This window comes from Neofelis nebulosa, chromosome 15 (genome assembly GCF_028018385.1).
Source record: "Neofelis nebulosa isolate mNeoNeb1 chromosome 15, mNeoNeb1.pri, whole genome shotgun sequence".
Lineage (NCBI taxonomy): Eukaryota > Metazoa > Chordata > Mammalia > Carnivora > Felidae > Neofelis > Neofelis nebulosa.
Window position 1 is genome coordinate 24,522,311 of NC_080796.1, and position 19,041 is coordinate 24,541,351.

The 19,041-nt window shown below is 42.6% G+C and overlaps 1 pseudogene; it reads right to left on the reverse strand.

The window, feature by feature from the left end:
• Window positions 1-6,739: 6,739 nt before the first annotated feature.
• Window positions 6,740-19,041, reverse strand: part of LOC131495538 (small ribosomal subunit protein eS4, X isoform-like) — a 61,805-nt pseudogene continuing 49,503 nt past the window's right edge.

Here is a 19,041-nt window from a genome sequence, read left to right on the forward strand (position 1 = left end):
TGTCTGGGGGAACAGAAAGCTATTAATCAGAATAGGGGAAAACAATAGGCTCCCGATGAAATTAAAGCATTGGGCATCAAGTGGTAGATCTGAGATCCTCTAAGGAAGGGACCCACCCTGAGAGGAGGAAGGCTATGCGAGGCCTTATGGCATACTCAAACTAAATTACAGATGGCTTCGACTACCACTCATTTAACTCTTATATGGGGTGCCCAACATTTTTGGGTAGAAAATATGTATCCTAACCATACCCAAGCCATTAGTACACAATGGAAACAACATACATGGTGTATCAAACAATGGCCCCCAAGTCAGAAAAGAACCTTAGAGGATATAGATGCCAGTCTAGCTATCCTGAGACAGTAGAATTTGTTTTTGATGAAAAGCAGAAGTCAGAGGAAAAAGATTAACTAGAATAGGCAGATTAGAGGGAGTTCTCTTCCTGGAGGAAGATAAAGGATAGGAGTCAGCCTGGAGAAATACCAAAGTGTTAGCAGAGTGGGTTTGGCCGACTCAACAAATAACGCTGGATAATGCCTATTCTCTGACCAAAAAGTATGTCTTGACTAATTTAATACAGATAAGAAGCTGAAATGGCCATGGAGGAAGAGATCCCAGCCTGAGGTTTGACAGACACACCTGTACAAATCTTTTCTTTTTTTACGTTTTTTTTTTTAATTTTTAAAATTTATTTTGAGAGAGCGCAAGCAGAGAAGGGGCAGAGAGAGGGGGGGAGAGAGGAGAGAGAGAGAGAGAGAGAGAGAGAGACAGAGACAGAGAACATCCCAAGCAGGTTTTGCACTGTCAGCATGGAGGACGACTCAGGGCTCGAACCCACACAGCACAAGATCATGACATGAGCTGAAACCAAGAGCCAGATGCTTAACCGACTAAGCCCCCCAGGTGCCCCAATGTTCTTTTTCTAATGTTTATTTATTTTGAGAGACAGAGAGAGAAAGAGAGAGAGCAAGCACGAGCAGGGGAAGGGCAGAGAGAAAGAGAGGGGGAGAGAGAGGATCCCAAGCAGTCTCTTAGCAAAGAGCCCAAGGCGGGGCTCAATCCCAGGAGCAATGAAATCATGACCCCAGCTGAAATCTGAAGTCGGATGCTTAACCGACTGAATTACCCAAGCTCCCCCATGCCTGTGTAATCTCCTGACCTCCAAACTCCTGGAAGTTCTCTAGAGGTTCTTGTAATTTACACTGAGGTATCATGACTGCTTGTGCCCCCACGTAGGTTCAAATAAAACATATCCTGCAGTATAATTAGTAGGGATAGTGAAACTGCTATAGAAACGTAAAAATGGATGGAAATTAAGATGGACACACTACTGCTTCAGCAAAGCTTGACTTTAAACTGAACAAATTTTTCTCTTCCTCATTCTTGAAGCCCCCACCCCTTCACTTATTTTTCTGTCCTGTATTTTCCTATAAAATCCCTCAGCCTTTTACCCGGGAAGGATTTGCAGCCTTGGAGGCACTTGCCTGCTTCAGTCTCCTTTGCCTGGACAAGTAATAAACTATCTCTCTTCTTTCTTCTTCTTCTTCTTCTTCTTCTTCTTCTTCTTCTTCTTCTTCTTCTTCTTCTTCTTCTTCTTCTTCTAACATGTATTTATTTTTGAGGGGGGGGAGGGGCAGAGAGAGAGAGGGAGACACAGAATCGGAAGCAGGCTCCAGGCTCTGAGCTGCCAGCACAGAGCGCAATGTGGGGTCAAATCCACGAACCTTGAGATCATGACCTGAGCCAAAGTCGGACGCTGAACCGACTGAGCCACCCAGGTGCCCCTCTAAATCTTAAAAGTGTATGAAGAGGTCCTGACTGGGCTCAGTCACATGTACCATGCAGGTGTTTTCAGCACATCACCATCTCAAGGCTCTGTCCTTGGAGCAGCCTCTGGGAGCCTGAAAGGCAAGGGGAACCCACATTCCAAGGACAGGGGAGGGAGTGAGGAGCCTCCCAGTGCCCAGGTCCAGCACAGGGGTCAATCAGTGGTCACATCTTTCTGATGACCTTCTGAAACAAAGATAGATTGAAAAACTTCCTGTAAGTACTCTTTAGCTCCATCCCAAATATTTAATATATGTTTATTACTAGTTTCAAATAAGTGTTAATTTTTCTGATATCTTTTTTGATTAATGATTTAGAAGTTTATTGTTTAACCTGCAACTGGCAAATATTTGAGACTTTTAACAGACTTTTTTTTAAAGTTTATTTTTATTTATTTTGAGAGAGAAACAGAGAGCAAGCAGGAGAAGGGCAGAAAGAGAGGGAGACACAGAATCAGAAGCAGGCTCCACATGGTGTCAGCACAGAGCCCAATGCAGGGCTCAAACTCATGAACCGTTCATGAAGTCTTGAGCTGAAGTTGAGAGTTGGACGCTTACCCCACTGAACCACCCAGATGCCCCGGAATATTTCAGACTTAAAAATACCTAATTGCCATTGACTTCTGATTTAATTTGGTTGTGTTTAGAGAACATATTCTGTAAAGTTGCAAACTTAAAAAATATTGAGATGTTTTTTGTCCTGACATGAGGTCTTTCTTGGTTAATGCTCTGTGTGCACATGGAAAAAAACGTGAATTCTGCTGTTAGTGGATAAATGGTTCTATAAAGGTGAATCACGTTAGAGCGTTCAATAGTTATTTTTAGATCTTCCACATCCTTCTAGAATTTTATCTAGTTATTAAAGAGGAAATTGATATTTCTACTTCTGATTGTAGATTTGTCTATTTTGCCTTCTTAGTTCGGTCAGATTAGCATTATCTATTTTTTTTAAGAAGATTTCACACCCAGTGTGGAGACAAAGTGGGTCCCAACTCACGACCCTGAGATCAAGACCCTGAGCTGAGGACCCCAGCCAAGATCAAGAGTCAGACGCTGAATGGACTGAGCCACTCAGGCACCCTTTGCTTCATCTATTTTTAAGCTCAGTTATTAGCCACTTACATTTTAGGTTTGCTATGTCTTCATTCATCATTGTAAATGTCTCCCTTTATTTCTGATAGTTCTTCTTGTCTTAAGTCCATTAAGTCTAATATTAACATGACCATGTCAGCTTTCTTTTGCATCCCATTTATATGATGTATCTTCTTTCATGATTTTCCTTTTGACCTATTTATGTTTTTGTTTTACATTTAATAAAATCATGGATATGGTCGGATTTAGGTCTATTCTTTTTGTTAGTTGCTTTCAATGTGCCAATGCTATTATTTTGCTTTTCTCTTTTTCCTTTCCTGACTTCTTTTGGGTTAATAGAATATTAATTTAGTATTCTAGTGTAATCATTCTGTTGGCTTTTCAGCTATATTTCTTTATGTTATTTTTTTTTAGGGTTGCCATCAGGATTGCAATATGAATCCCAACCATAGTCTACTTACAGTTAATATTATGTAATACTTTTTGTAAAATGTACGACCCTTGGGATGCCTGGGTGGCTCAGTCAGTTGAGCATCTGACTCTTGGTATTAGTTCAGGTCTCTCTCCCTCAAAAACAAACGAACAAACAAACAAACAAAAGTAGCATCTCTGGGGCACCTAGGTAGCTCAGTCGGTTAAGCATCCGACTTTGGCTTGGGTCATGATCTCAAGGTTCATGAGTTCAAGCCCCACATCAGCCTCTGCGCTGACAGTGTGGAGCTTGCTTGGAATTCTCCCTCTCCCTCTCTCTCTCTGCCCCTCCCCTATCCACTCTCTATCTCTCTCTCTCAAAAATAAATAAACATTAAAGAAAATGTATGACCCTTGTAACAAAGTGGTTCCTGTTTTCTACAACTCCCCTCCCTTGTGCTTACATATTTATAAACATGTATGTATCTATTGGAATATATAGATTGTGAATGCTATGTAGTTGAGAGCCTGGGTTGCTACTTTTTCCTTCATAAGGAATACTGAATTTTGTTTTGCAATCATCTGAACTACTGGTAGATCCTTTTGGTCTTGTCAGGCTTCAATTTTGAGCTTAGTCCTAGGATGTGCCCCTTAGTCTGGATGATGATTCTTACTTTAAGACATGAACTTCCTGGGGCATGTGGGTAGCTCAGTCAGATGAGCGTCTGACTTCAGCTCAGGTCATGATCTCACAGCTTGTGAGTTCGAGCCCCACACTGGTCTCTGTGCTGACAGCTCAGAGCCTGGAGACTGCTTCAGATTCTGTGTCTCCCTCTCTCTCTCTCTGCCTCTGTGTCTCTCTCTCCCAAAAATAAATTAAAACATTAAAAAAAAAAAAAAAGACATGAACTTCCTGAAGTTCTGAGGATGCTTCTGAGATGCTGGGCTGGGTCTTCAATGTAGGATCATAATTTGGCTCTCAGCTCTCGGCAGGCCGCCCCCGCTAGGCCTTGAGCAGTTTTGTCCTGTGCTCACGGCCCTGGTCCTGCAGTGAGTCCCACGCTGACATCTGGGCTCCCTCTTCTCAGGTACCCTGCTGCACAAATTCGAGGCACTTCAGAAGTCTCTAACTTTTGTCTGTTCCTCAGCTGAAAGGAGCATCATTCCACCAGGCCTCCACTTCCCTCTTCCACTGCACCAGAGTTATCTCCTGACAAACATCTGACCTGATTGTGGGACCCCCTTTATATATTTCTATTTTTGCAATGTTCGGTCAGAAACTGACTGTTGTTCATGCCTGAACACAATATTTTGTCCTTATTTGGGTTGTACTTGATAGTTTGGTATTAATCTCTCTGCCGTGGCTAGAAGCAGAAGTTTCTGCATGGTATTTTAGAAATGCAATGGATTGAACACAATGTGAAATCCTGGACTGGATCCTGGAATAGAAAAGGGGCATTTATTTTATTTTTTTATTCTTCTAAAGATTTTATTTTTAAGTAATCTCTACACCCAATGTGGGGGTTGAACTTCTACCCCAAGATCGAGAGTTGCAAACTCCACCAGCTGAGCCAGCCAGGCACCCCAAGGGCATTCTTAAAAAACTGGCAAAATCAAAATAAAGTTTGGGGTTAATTTAATGATAATGTACCAATGTTACTCTTTCAGTTTTGGCAAATGCATTGTGGTCATGTGTATTAACTTTAGGGAGAACTGGGTGAAAGGAACACAAGAATTCTCTATCATTTTTTAAAAACTTTTTTGTATACCTAAAATTATCTAAAAATAAATTATTAAAAATATGGTGTTGCATTCTAAGCCCATTAATAATAGTAGCTGACCTTACATAGCACTACTATATGCTACGTATTGTTTTAAGTTATTCACATATGTTAACTTACTCTCTCCTCACCAGTGAAACAGCCCTGTATGGTAAGTGTTCTTAACATCTGCATTTTACAGAAGAAGAAATTTCCCACAGAGAGATTAAGTTAGTAAATGGCAGAACTAGGATTTTAATCCTGAAATCTGGTCCAATCATTCAAGCTTCTAACCACCACGTTAGGAGTAAGAGATGCTGCTTTCCTTTCTTTTCTTTTTCCTTTTTAAATTTTTTTTTTTTTTTTTGAGAGAGAGAGAGAGAGAGAGAGAGAGACAGAGCATGAGTGGGGGAGGGGCAGAGAGAGAGAGAGGGAGACACAGAATCTGAAGCAGGCTCCAGGCTCTGAGCTGTCAGCACAGAGCCAGACACTGGGCTCGAACTCACAAACTTTGAGATCATGGACAGAGCCAAAGTTGCACACTTAACTGACTGAGCCACCCAGGCACCTCAGAGATACTGCTTTTTTTTTTTTTTTTAAAATGTTTATTTATTTTTGAGAGAGACAGGCAGAGCATGAGCAGGGATAGGGCAGAGAGAGAGGGAGACACAGAATCGGAAGCAGGCTCCAGACTTTGAGCTGTCAGCATAGAGCCAGATGGAGAGGCTCAAACTCACAAATGGTGAGATTGCAACCTGAGCCGAAGCTGGAAGCTTAACTGACTGAGCCACCCAGGTGCCCCGAGATGGTGCTTTCTAATACCTACTGCCAGGTCTGAACAATTTTGCTTCAGTTGATGCCAAGCATATATTGAAGGATGCAGTGTGAAAAGAGAATTACACAGAAACAGGAGGCCAAAGTATCAAAGGAAGGCACCTGGACCACACATTTCTAATACCATACAACATAAGTCACCCAGAAATTTTGTCCCCTATTGCCAGGGGATAGGGGCAGAAAAGGAAGAGGGGAAAGAAACACTACATATTTATTCTCAAAGAAGTTGTGTTAATAGAGAAGTAATTAAAATTTTCCCCGGGGTCATCATTCCCACTAAAAATGTGTCCGTATATCCACTAAGTGAGGACTTTGAGCCTGTGTTAACAGAAAATAAAGTTTTATTTTTGCAAGTCACCATCATGTGTGAATTTCAAATCTGCTGCAAAAGCACATCTTGTTATGTCACTTTCTTTTTGAAAACTAGTGTCTTCTCCGTCTCTTAAAGCCCAAGTTCTTTCAACAGCCTGAAGGGCCTTCTTCCTGGCTCTCTGACTCGTCTACGATCTCTCCTTTGCTCTCCTTGCTCCAGTCATTTCTTTAAAAATTGCTTTGTGTAACGTTTTGGTTAAATTTGTACAATGTGTTAAGAGAAATGCCCCCCTCCCCAGTAGTGTGCTTGTGGTGGGGTGGGGGTGGCAGCGTGTGAATCTGCACCCAGAGAGGGAGAAGTTGTATACGTTTTTACTCTTTGCTGCAAGAAGCCTTATTGTTTCCATTTGGCCCACCGCTTGGGAGCCAGCTGCAGGCGCCCGGAGCGGTTCAGGCAGAAGCCCGGGCTCCGTGGGGGAGGCCATCGGGGCCCCTCCGAGGCTCCTAGCGGGGCCGGAGGGTGGGCCTTCGGAAGAGAACGCGCCGGCGCAGCCCGCAGCCTGCGGAGGTGAGTCGCGTGCCGGGCGTCTTCCGATGAGCCGCGCGGCCTCGTGCAGGAAGTGGCCGTCCGGAAGCCACCGAGCCGGGCGTCCGCGTGGCGGCCCCGGGCCCGCAGGTCCAGGGGGCCTGGTTCGGCTCCGCTCGGGTCCCGCGGCGGTGGGACCCACGTCCTCGGGAGCCACCAGGTCTTGGCCGAGCGGCAGCTCCGAGACAGGTGGGGGCGAGGCCCGCAGGTGCCGGGGAGCGGACCGTGGAGTCGTTCGGGTGAGCCCGGGAGCTCGTGGCCCACGGCGACGGGGCGTGAAGCTCAAATGTTGTGTCGGCTGCTGGCCGGGGCAGAGGGTCGCGGAGAAGACGGTTCCGGAGGCTGCGGCTGGAGAGGAGGTTAGAGGCTGGTGGGAGGCCGGAAGACAGGGGCGTCCCTGGGTCACTTGCGTCCAAGTGAAATTTTGTGTGTCTCTTTTCTGGTCTGTTTTCCTGCTTGTTCTTGCCCGTGGTTTCTTGTTTGTTTATGCACGTGGTTATTTGGGTCACCAGAATGTGGTGTGTCTCCTCCAATGGCCTGGGGGCTCCCAGATTTAAGGCGACCGACCGGATTGAGTGCAAACTGGTGGCAGGAAGTGATAGGATTTACCTGCGGCAGAACAATGGCGCCAGAAGTTTATCGAGTACATTGCAAAAGAGCTGTGGGCAGGACCACATAGACCTTCTCCAACAAGGCAGTGGGTAGGGGCTAATTTGTAAAGGGGGAAAGTGAGGTGTGCTGTCGGGTGGGATTTTCTATTTTTTGTTAACCGCACCTGGTTATAAGTAGCCCATTGGTCACTTAGGGCCTATGGATACTTTGAGGTGGGTCGCCTGATGTGCATGTCTGTATTCAACCAGGTGGTCGCTGTGGGTCTTTGTGCCTTGATCCAGTTTCTGTTGCTCAAGCCTGTTGCCTAAAAGCAGCCTCTACACATTGTAGCAATAACATTAGGCCAGGACAGAGTCACATTCCTCCGGAGAGGATTTCCATTTGCCTCCACCGCATGGAGTATTGGGGGGATTATTTGGGGTATTCTCAGTGGACAACCTAAATTTTAAGGATCGGGGTTCTCTACATATCAGGCAGGTAGAATGTAAGATGAAATTCTATATGAGGGCTGGGCCACATCCTACATCCTGGGGGTGGGTCCTTTTGGGGGGAGGGCAGCTTCTTTGATACATTGTTATTAATTGAAGTTCATGCTTATTCATATTTTCTTACTTTTTACCTAATATGCTGCTGTTCCAGGACCCTATCCACAGTACATTACATGTAATAAAGCATCGTGTCCCTCTAGGCTCTTCTTGGATAGTTTCTCAGACTTCCCATTTTTTTTTTTTTTTTTTTTTTTTAATTTATTTTTGGGACAGAGAGAGACAGAGCATGAACGGGGGAGGGGCAGAGAGAGAGGGAGACACAGAATCGGAAACAGGCTCCAGGCTCTGAGCCATCAGCCCAGAGCCTGACGCGGGGCTCGAACTCACGGACCGCGAGATCGTGACCTGGCTGAAGTCGGACGCTTAACCGACTGCGCCACCCAGGCGCCCCAAGACTTCCCATTTTTTAAAACATATTTTATTTTTGGGGCGCCTGGGTGGCTCAGTTGGTTAAGCGTCCGACTTCGGCTCAAGTTGTGATTTCGCAGTCCGTGAGTTCGAGCCCCGCGTCAGGCTCTGGAGCCTGTTTCAGATTCTGTGTCTCCCTCTCTCTGACCCTCCCCCGTTCATGCTCTGTCTCTCTCTGTCTCAAAAATAAATAAAGGTTAAAAAAATTAAAAAATATATTTTATTTTTGAGAGAGTGTAGGCGGGGCAAGCGCAGAGAGAGGAGACAGAAGATCTGGAGTGGGTTCTGGGCTGACATTAGTGACCCCGATGTGGGGCTTAACTCAGCAATCTGGAGATCATGACCTGAGCCGAAGTCAGATGCTCAGCTTACTGAGCCACCCAGGTGCCCCTGGACTTTCCAACACTGTGACAGTTTTGAGGAGTATTGGCTAGGTATTATATAGAATGTTCCTCACTTGGCATTTGTCTGATGTTTTTCTTATGATTAGTTTGAACTTGTGGATCTTGGGGAACAAAGCCACAGAAATAAATTACCTTTTTTCATTACATTATATCAAAAATATTTTCTAGCAGCATGACTGATCATCTGGATCACCCGGCTGAGGTGATTATTTGTCATTTCTGTACGCTGAGTTTCTTCCCCTCATCACCCCTCTTTCCATACTGCAGTCTTTGGAAAGAAGTCATCATAGGCAGCTCATACTTAAGGAGCAGGGAGGTAGGCTTTACTTCTATGAAGACAGAGTATCTACATAAATTATTTGTAATTCTATAGAGGAAATTTGTCTCTTCTCTACCATGTACTTATTTATTCAGTCATTTTTTTATATCCATACGGGCTCATGGAATTTTTTTTTGTTTAATACTTTTGGTTATAATCCAGTACTACTTTATGTTGTTTATGCTTAAATGGTCCCAGCTTTGGTCACTGGGAGCTCTTTCAGTTGGCTCCTGGGTCCCTTTGACATACCCTTATCGTTGTGATTTTATTTGTTTGTTTTTAGTACTTCTTACTTTCTGGCACTGAAAGATGGTCCAGTTTTGTGTTGGATGTTTCCTGCCCCAGTTCTGGATTCAGCTGTTTCTCCAAGGCACTCTGGTTCCTTTTATTAGAGAAGAGTATTAAGATCCAAGATCTGGATGCTAGGTGTATTTTTTGATACTGGGTTGTCATTGCTCAGCTGACAGATGAAGGAAATATATGTGTATATGCTAACCAGTGTATATACACGTATCTATAAATTTTTTTATATGTAACTATTCATTAAGGTAAACATAAGTTCATACTCTCTCCAACTCCAGTCCATTACCACAGGGATCTTTGTGGCCTCCTCCCCTTGTTTGTGTATGTGCTGCTGAAGTGAGCACTCCCCTTGCTTGTTTGCAAATTCCCATTTCAACAGTGAGAACATTGGCTCCCCCAAGTCCCCCTCCCCCCTGCCACACCATCCCACCCATTTACTTCAATTCCAGTGCATTGATTGTAGTATACAAGAATAGCAGTATCGAAAATTAAGCCCCAATGGGAATGAGACTACGGTTCTATGGACGGTTTTTTTTTTTTTTTTTTTTTTTACTTTATTTATTTATTTATTTATTTATTTACTTAAAAAAATTTTTTTTTAACGTTTATTTATTTTTGAGACAGAGAGAGACAGAGCATGAATAGGGGAGGGGCAGAGAGAGAGGGAGACACAGAATCGGAAGCAGGCTCCAGGCTCTGAGCCATCAGCCCAGAGCCTGACGCGGGGCATGAACTCACGAACGGTGAGATTGTGACCTGAGCTGAAGTCGGACGCTCAACCGATTGGGCCACCCAGGCGCCCCACTTTATTTATTTTTAATGTTTTTATTTATTTTTGAGACAGAGAGAGATAGAGCATGAGCAGGGGAGGGGCAGAGAGAGAGGGAGACACAGAATCTGAAGCAGGCTCCAGGCTCTGAGCTGTCAGCACAGAGCCTGATGCTGGGCTCGAACTCACGGAGTGTGAGATCATGACCTGAACCCAAGTCGGATGCCCAACCGACTGAGCCACCCAGGCACGGCATCTTTTGACTTTAATCTTACAGCCTCCACTTATTTCCAGAGTTACTTGGATCAGCACCATCTTCCCCATTAGTGAAGTTGTTTTGTTGATTTGTAATGCAATTACATTATTTTGTCACAATCTGCATTTTTTTCTAGGATCTCTGCCACTTCTAAATGATTTTCCTTTAGGGGCGCCTGGGTGGTTCAGTCAGTTAAGCATCTGACTTCAGCTTAGGCCATGATCTCATGGTCTGTGAGTTTGAGTCCCGCATCAGGCTCTGTGCTGACAGCTGGGAGCCTGGAGTCTGCTTCAGATTCTGTGTCTTCTGCTCTCTTTCTGGCCCTTCTCCACTCACACTCTGTCTCTCTCTCTCTCAAAAATAAATAAACATTAAAAAACATAAATGATTTTCCTTTAAATTTTCATATACTAAGATTCACTGTTTATGCTGTGATGTTCTAGGAGTTTTGTCAAATGCATAGTATTATATATCCACAGTTATAGTATCATAGAGAGTAGCTTCGTTGCCATGAAAATAATCCCTTGTACTTCACCTTATCCCTTCTCCTCATCTCCTCATGTCTGGCAACTACTGATCTTTTTAGTCTCCATAGTTTATTCCAGAATGTCATATATTTGGATTCAACAGCCTTTTCAGATTGGCTTCTTTCACTTAGCAGTATACATTTAAGGTTCCTCCCTGTCTTTTCATGGTTTAATGCCTCATTTGTTTTTATCTTTAAATAATATTCCATTATATGGATATAACACAAATTATTTACCCCTTGAAGGAGATCTTGTCTGCTTCCAGTTTTGACAGTTATGTATATTGTATTATGTATTATCGTATAGAGTTTAATGTTGACACAAGTTTTTTTTATTAATTTTTTTCAATGTCTATTTTTTATTTTTGAGAGAGAGAGAGACAGAGCATGAGTGGAGGAGGAGCAGAGAGAGAGGGAGACACAGAATCCGAAGCAGGCTCCAGGCTCTGAGCTGTCAGCACAGAGCCCGACATGGGGCTCAAACTCACAGACCACGAGAGCATGACCTGAGCCAAAGTGGGAAGCTCAACCGACTGAGCCACCCAGGCGCCCGGTATTGACACAGTTTTGAAATCAGTTGAGGAAATACCTATGAGCACACTTGCTGGACCATATAAGAAAAGTGTGTTTAGCTTTGTAATAAATTGCCAAATTGTCTTCCAAACTGGTTTCACCATTTTGCATTCCCACCATTTGCATTCCCACCATTTGCGTTCCCACCAGCAAAGAGTGAGTGTTCGTGCTGCTCCACATTCTTCACAGCATTTGATGTCAGTGCTCTGCATTTTAGCCATTCTTTTTTTTTTTTTTTTTTTTTTTAAATTTTTTTTTTTTTTTTCAACGTTTTTTATTTATTTTTTTTGGGACAGAGAGAGACAGAGCATGAACGGGGGAGGGGCAGAGAGAGAGGGAGACGCAGAATCAGAAACAGGCTCCAGGCTCCGAGCCATCAGCCCAGAGCCTGACGCGGGGCTCGAACTCACGGACCGCGAGATCGTGACCTGGCTGAAGTCGGACGCTTAACCGACTGCGCCACCCAGGTGCCCCTTAGCCATTCTTTAAAAAAAAATTTTTTTTTAATGTTTATTTATTTTTGAGAGGAAAGAGAGGCAGACTGCAAGTGGGGGAGGGGCAGAGAGAGAGAGAGGCACAGAATCTGAAGCAGGCTTCAGGCTCCCAGCTGTCAGCACAGAGCCCAACGCGGGGCTAGAACTCACCAACCGTGAGATCATGACCTGAGCGGAAGTCGATCACTTAACCGACTAAGCCCCTGGATTTGAGCCATTCTAAAAGGGGTGTAGTGGAAGGTCGTTGTTTTAATTTGTATTTCCCCAGTGGCAAATCACGTTGTGCATCTTTTTTGCCGTCTCATCTCATTTGCCGTCTGTTTATTTTCTTTGGTGTGATGTCCAGATCTCTTGCCTGTTTTAAAAATTGAGTTTTTGGGGGCGCCTGGGTGGCTCAGTCGGTTAAGCGTCCGACTTCGGCTCAGGTCACGATCTCACGGTCCGTGAGTTTGAGCCCCGCGTCAGGCTCTGGGCTGATGGCTCAGAGCCTGGAGCCTGCTTCCGATTCTGTGTCTCCCTCTCTCTCTGCCCCTCCCCCATTCATGCTCTGTCTCTCTCTGTCTGAAAAATAAATAAACGTTAAAAAAAAAAATTGAGTTTTTGGAGCCCCTGGGTGGCTCAGTTGGTTGAGTGTCAGACTTTGACTCAGATCATGATCTCTCATAGTTTGTGAGTTCGAGCCCTGCGTCGGGCTCGCTGCTAGCAGTGCAGAGCCCGCTTTAGATCCTCTGTCCCCCCCCCCCCCCTCCCCGCTCCCCCTTCCCCTTTCACACTTTCTCTCTCAAAAATAAATGTTAAAACAAAAAAATTGAATTTTTTTTTTTTTTTACTTGTTGAATTTTAAGAGTTGTATATTTTGGATATAAGCCCTTAGATATGTGTTTTGTAAATATTTTTTTCTCAGTCTGAGGCTTATCTTTTGATTTGTGTTTGTAGTATTTTATTTATTTTTTTTAAAATATTTTTTCAATCTTTATTTTTGAGAGAGAGACATAGTGTAAGCAGGAGAGGAGCAGAGAGAGAGAGAGGGAGACACAGAATCCAAGGCAGGCTCCAGGCTCTGAGCTGTCAGGACAGAGCCCGACGCAGGGCTTGAACCCAAGAACAGTGAGATCATGACCTGAATTGCAGCCAGATGCTCAACTGACAGAGCCACTCAGGCTCCCCTGTTTTTGTAGTATTTTATTTTTTTAAATTTTTTTTTTTTTTCAACGTTTTTTTATTTATTTTTGGGACAGAGAGAGACATAGCATGAACGGGGGAGGGGCAGAGAGAGAGGGAGACACAGAATCGGAAACAGGCTCCAGGCTCCGAGCCATCAGCCCAGAGCCTGACGCGGGGCTCGAACTCACGGACCGCGAGATCGTGACCTGGCTGAAGTCGGACGCTTAACCGACTGCGCCACCCAGGCGCCCCTGTTTTTGTAGTATTTTAAAGTCAAACAAGGTCTCATAGGTTTTTTTTAAATGTTAATTTGTTTTGGCGGGGGAGGGGCAGAGAGAGAGGGAGACAGAGCTGAAGCAGGCTCCCCACTGTCAGCACAGAGCCCTACCAGGGCCTGGAACTCAGGAACTCTGAGATAACAACCTGAGCCAAAGTTGGACGTTTAACTGGCTGAGCCACCCTCGTGCTCCTCTCATGTATTTTTTAAAATAGTTATTTCTATGTTCTGTTATATATTCTTTCTCTTCATTCATTCTCTGGACTGTATTATTTCTATTGGTACTGAATATAAATCACAACTACCTGAAGAAAGTTTTGCATTATTTTCTGTGTAACTTGTAATTCAGGGCTTCCTGCAAGGTTTATTTTTTTTTAATCATTATTTTTACAAAAAGTAATACAAGCTCATTGGGAAAAAAATAAAACAATATAGAAACATATCAAAACGTGAAGTTTTACAGTGAAGTTTTATAATTTCATTCCTATAGATATTACTCATTTTGTGTTTCTTCCCTCCCCTGTGTAAGTTATGGTAATGTATATTAATATCTATAAGGATGGGTATTATATTTGTATCAAATGTCTTTTTGGCATCTATCAAAATAACCATGTAACCAAAATAACCAAATAACTCTTTCTTACTGGAGTAAGTCACATTAATGGATTTCCTGATGTGGAACCACCCTTGTGTTCCTGGAATAAATCTTACTTGGTCATAGAGTGTTATCTTTTTAACACACTGGTAAATTAAATTTACCTGTCTTTATTTAGGATTTTTGTTTTTATAGCCGTAAGTGAGGTTGGCCTTCTTTCCTATTTTGTGGTATTTTATGCTTATTTTCTTGTGTTCATTATCAGATTTTCCAAAGGTTTGATTATTTTATTGGTCATTTTATAGGACCTTCATATGAGTTTCTTTGTTCATGTGTAGATTTTGGTTGACACAACTTACAGTTCTTAAAGAGACTTAAAAAAATGTCTTAATAGAATCCAATTTATTTTTTAAATGCATGATGCTTTTGTGTTGTATCTAAAAATTCATTGCCAAGGAAGTTTGAAAAAATAAAAATGAAATACATTTCCAAATCCAAGGTCCCTGAGATTTTCTCTTATGTTTTAGGAGTTTTTTGTTTTTGTATTTTATGTTTAGATTTATGGTCTGTTTCAACGTTTATTTTTGAGAGAGAGAGAGAGAGAACGAAGGAGCTGGGGAAGTGCAGAGAGAGAGGGGGATAGAGGATCCAAAGCAGGCTCTGCGCTGACAGCAGAGAACCTGATGCTGGATTCAAACTCACAAACTGGGAGATTATGACCTGAGCTGAAGTTGGATGCTTAACCGACTGAGCCACCAAGGTGCCCCTTATGGCCTATTTTGAATTAATTTTTGTGAAAAGTGTAAGTCTAGTTTCATTCCTCCTCCTCCTCCTCCCCCTTGCACATGGACATCCAATTGTTGCACATCATTTGTTGAAAAGACTTCCTTTTTTTTTCATTCTATTGTCTTTACTCCTGACACTCTCCTTGACCAAACCTTGGTCAGGCTCCTCTTGGCCCTCCTCTCTACTAGGCCCCAACTTTGCGCCCTGTCCTTGGCTTGCTTAGTTCAGTTTTAGCAAGAATTCTAAATCAGTTTGGAAGACTCCCCATTCTTAGTAAGTAATGACCCTTGATATCACATCAAATTCCTAATCTCTCATCCTCAATATCTTATCACCATGGCCTGTCTTTAGCAAGAATCCCCTGCTGGGTGGGTCTGGCAAGAATCCCCCTTACTCCAATGTTTCCTTTTAGTATTTTCCATTCTCTGAATCCCACCTGCTCCTTGGCTATAAATCTCCATTTGTCCTTGTTGTATTCAGAATTGAGAGACACGTCTCTCTCTCTCTCTCCTTCTTCAGATCTTATTGCAATAATTCCTGTTTAATAATGTCTTACTTGTTATCTTTAACAAGTGGTGACACATATTTTTTTATTTGACACCCCTTTGTCAAAATCAGTTGACAGTATTTTATGGGGATATTTCTGGGCTCTCTGTTCTGTTGCTCTATGTGTCTATGATTTTTTTTTTTTTTTATGGATACCGTACTCTCTTGATTACTGTAGCTTTATAGTAAGCCTTGAAATCAGGTAATTTGAGTCTTCCAACTTTGTTTTCAGTATTATGTTGGCTATTCTATGTCTTTTGTCTTTCTATATAAACTTTAGAATCATTTTGTCAGTATCTACAAAATAGCTTGAAAAGAATGTGATTTGAATTGCATCAAATCTACAGATCATGTTGGAAGAATTAACATCTTAATAATATTGAATCTATTAATATATGAACATGAAACATCTGTTTATTTAGAACTTCCATTTTTTATCAGAATTTTATAGTTTCCACTTATAAATATTGCAAATATTTTCTTAGGTTTACATCCAAGTATTCTTTATTTACTTATTTGGCAGGATGAGTTGCTATTATAGGTTTTAAAAAATTATTTTGTTTCTTTTATTTGGTGAGGGGGGCAGAGGGGGTAGAGGGAGAGAGAAAGTAATTAAGCAGACCCCACACCCAGCATGGAGCCCAATGTGGGGCTCCGTCTCACAGCCCTGAGATCATGACCTGAACCGAAATCTAGAGTAGCCACCCAGGCTTCCCCCCAATAATTTTAAATTCTGATTGTTCATTGCGGGTATATAGGAAAGCAATAGACTTTTATATATTAATCTTGTATCCTGCAACCTTGGTATAATAGGTTATTACAGGAATATCTCCTTTTATTGCATTTCGTTTTACTGTGCTTTGCAGATACTGTGTATTTTACAAATTGAAGATCGTGGCAACCCTGCATCAAACAAGTCTATTGGTGCCATTTTCCAACATCATTTGCTTACTTTGTGACTGTCACATTTTGGTAATTCTCACAATATTTCCAACTTTTCCAGTACTATTATGTTTGTTATGGTGATCTGTGATCAGTGTTTATGACTTGTTAAAAGCTTAGATGATGGTTAGCTTATTTTTTAGCATAGAGTATTGCTTTTTTTTTTTTTTTTTGAGAGAGAGAGAGAGAGGGCACAAGTGAGTGAGGGGCAGAGAGAGAGAGAGAGAGAGAGAGAGAGAAAGAGAGAGGGAGAGGGGCAGGGGTCACCTGAAGCTGGGCTCGAGCTCCCCAGATGTGGGACTTGAACTCAAGAACCATGAGATCATGACCTAAGCCAAAGTCAGATGCTTACCACCTGAGCCAGTCAGGCGCCCCAAGCATAGAGTATTTTTTAATTAAGGTATGTACTTGTTCCTTTAGACATAATGCTTTTGCACACTCTATATACTACAGTATGGCATAAACATAACTTTTACGTTTGCACCGGGAAACCAAAGGAAATCATTTGACTTGTTTTATTGTGATATTTGCTTCGTTGTGATGGTCTGGGACTGAACCTGCATCTCTGAGGTATGCCTATAGTTCGAGAAATGTGGTAGGTTTTTGGGAATTTCTATATAGGCAATCATGTCATTTGCAAGCAAGAACCATTTTATTTCTTCTTTCCAATCTACATGCATTTTATTTCTGTTGCTTGTTTTATTGCAGTAGCCAGGACTTGCAATATAATATTGCTGTGGACTGAGGGTTTTTGTTTTCCCCAAATTCATATGTTGAAACACTAACCCCAAATGAGATGGTATTTGGGTGAGGTTTTGGGAAGTAATAAGCACCTTGGGTTATGAGGGTGGAGCCCTTATGATAGGATTAATGTCCTTATAAAAGAGGAAAAGGTACGAATCTCTTTTTCTGCTTGTTTGCATCAAGGAAAGGCTATTTGAGGATATAACCAGGAAGAGGGCCCTTACTGAGCATTCGGTACCCTGTTCTCAACTTCCCAGCCTTCAGAGCTGTGAGAAATGAATGTGTCTTGTTTAAACCACCCAGTCTATGGTAATTTGTTATTGCAGCCTGAACTGACTAAGACAGATGTTAAAGAGGCGTGGTGAGAAAGGACAGTCTTGGCTAGCTCCCGTTCTCAGGATAAAAGCATCCCGAAACTGGATGTAGTGTGAGCCCTGACATAGTTCTTCTAGTGTCTTGTTTTTGATCTTCCTGTGATGTTTGGGCTTCCCTGAGACCTCCTCACTGGAGAGAGTTTGCACTTGCAGGAAAGGGGAATATCCTGTAATCTCACGATTAAACTTCAGCGTTTCAGTGGGCTTTTAGCGTGTCTGCAGGCTATGACCTTCACAAGTTTTTCTTAGCTTTGTTCCTCTCTCTTAGAAGAGATAGGAAGGTTGGATGGGGCTGGAGTCACACACTTGCCTTTATCATGTTTGATGGTCTTTTCTCCTGCAGAGTAGGCCTGCTGTGTTATGGAGAAAGCTCTGGACTATACGATTATTCTCCCTTCTCCCCACACCCTTCCACAGCCACAAGGGGATCTTGCTTGGATCTTCACCATGAGAGACTGGTGGGGCTACTGGAGGTAAAAATCTGTGAGGTTGTGGTAGTCCCCCCAAGACTGCGGCTCTCCGGATTTATTTCCTCGCTCCCATGCTGGTCCCCGTGCAGACTGGCGTTTGTCAGTATAACCACTGAAATGTTTCTGCCAGTTTATGGCTCCAGCAGTTCGGCTTCAGGTAAGCAGATTTCAGCTGTGTCCCTGAATGAGCCTGTTTCTCCAGAATTTGGGGTGGTGATTTGTCCTGCAGCCACAGTTCTCTAATGAGTCCAAGAAAAATCACTGATTTTTAGTTTGCCCAACTTTTTCTTGTTTTAAGTACAGAGTGACCTCTTTCAAACTCTTTACAGGTCCTTGCTGAAGTCGGAAGTCTGGGAAGTGTTTTACCGCTGATACTGTTTAGAATGGCTGACTCATGCTGCTGATAAAAAGTAGACTTTTAGTAGGTTTTATTTTTTTGTTTTAAGTTCTCTGTGGATAAACGTACTCCTTATCGCTTCATCTGGGATGACTATTCCTCTCTCCACCTCAAGCCCTTTGTACACGCAGGACCACCCCTGGTTTTTCTACCACCTCTCGTGCTTTACCTGCTGACTCTTAATTATCCTTTTGGTCTCAGATCTCATTTCTTCAGGAATATCTCCCTTCAAACCGGGTTAAATCTAAACTAGGTTAAATTACTTTATATTCCTTTAGCTTCCTGTATACCACTTTTTGTAATATTTAACTTCCTTAAAATTATGTTTTCAATGTCATCCTTATAAGGGCAGGGATCACCTGGCACAAAGTAAGTACTCAGAAACCTTTCATTTGATTGATAATTGACTGAAAGGTGTGACCCTGGGATTGTATATCTTGCTGAGTTGCCTTTAATGTGCAGTGGTAACAGAAAGTCTGTAAAATGTCATAATTGAAGGGCCCTTGGCTGGCTCAGTCAGTAGAGCGTGTGACTCTTGATCTTGGGGTTGTGAGTTTCAGCCCCACGTTGGGTGTAGAGATTACTTAAATAAATCTTTAACAAATATATTTGGAAAATATTACTTGAATTTGTAATCCAGCTAATCAAAAAATAAAACAAGAAATCATGCATAACTGTAGAAGATGTAGTATAAATAGTGAGTTGTCAACATT